We start from the raw sequence: 1,550 nt of genomic DNA on the forward strand, positions 1-1,550 counted from the left end.
AATGCTGTTCGTGTTGAAAAACACGTTATGTTGAGGTGATGGCTTCGGAGATCGGAAATTTTATTTCGCTTCTCAGGAGCCTGTTGCACTCGTCCGCTGGCTTCGACCGGTCGACTCAGAATGCCGATAGCCGGATTCGAGCTGGTATTTATATGCGTCGGCCGAGTGAAGCGTCCAATGAGGATGTGTGTTGGGTGCATGGGAGGAGCTTCAATCTAGAGTTTTTTCCTATTACCTAATTTTGTAACAATACAAATAAACTAATGGGGTTATGTACAATAAAAACAAATATTAATTGAACTAATTAAGATTAGCCGTTTCATTGTTGGTAACAAGCGGCAAAACAATAAAATAGTGCAAAGATTTGTTGCTCTGATTTTAACTGAATATTAATTGTTTTTCAACACTTTTAATTGGGATTCGTAAATTAAAATCCTACTTCTCGTTCATTTATAAAAGTTGATAATGAATAGAACTGTGAAAGGGTAAATTGTTGATATAATTTGTGACACTTTATTGAATTTTTTGGTTGTTTTCATTTTGGTTCTTACAGTCTCGAACCTAAACATTAGTACGTATTTCTGTGAAAAATAATAAAGCTTCAAAGCGATCTTTCATAGAATTATATGTAGGGCCATTTTTGAGACACAAAGTTAAAGCCAATTTGAACACGTGCAAAATTCATTACAATGGCCGTTGGTGAGCTAAATTTGCGAAAGAAACGCAATTATCAATTGTCAGAAAAATTACTTTAGGCCGGCGGCAATTTTAAAAACTCACTACTTTAATAATTTTGAAAGTACTCAACCACTTTGAAATAATCCTGTCAAGACAGCTGGTGTGAAGGTGTCGAGGTCAGGCAACGCCTGTAAAAATAAAATGGGGGTGTGAGTAATCCAGTCCATCGGAGTGAGACGTCCACAATCATAATCCGTGAATAATTAAATATAACAGTGATTACCCAAAATAATTATTCACATCTGTCAACAATAAAATATGTACTTCGAATAGGATCAGTTGAGCTCTGTCCGGGTATGGAAGGTTAGATAAATCGCAGTCCTGGTTTGAGTAAGACTCCAGAAGCCTGCACGTCCAACCAGCCTGCTTGCCTCTGGACGTGCAGACATCGAGAGACCACATCGCAGTCCTGACGTACAATGGTCAACGCTAACTTGTCAGTAACCACTTGCCCAGGGAGTGCAATGAGTACCTTGGTAATATCCGTCCGGACTTCCGGACCCGCATCCAATGGGTCCTTCAACCTCGGCAGTGCTATGGATATTATGATAGCGATACTACGATTCAACCGCCTCCAAATATTTTAAAGTTTCTTAAAAAGAATTCTTGTATGTGGTCTTACAATAGTTCACAAATTCAAGATTTTTCTTCAACTGTCTGTGGCAAATACTGTACTTTATTTCATTTAAACTACGCATTGGGCAATTCAATTGATGATTTTCTGAAGTTATTTAACGGAGATTTTCACAATAATGACAAACTATGCAGCAATATGTTTGACAAATATTTCATAAATAAATAAAGACTTTGCA

Source organism: Tribolium madens, unplaced genomic scaffold (genome assembly GCF_015345945.1).
Source record: "Tribolium madens isolate multiple individuals breed KSU strain unplaced genomic scaffold, Tmad_KSU_1.1 Scaffold_6;HRSCAF=84, whole genome shotgun sequence".
Taxonomy (NCBI): domain Eukaryota; kingdom Metazoa; phylum Arthropoda; class Insecta; order Coleoptera; family Tenebrionidae; genus Tribolium; species Tribolium madens.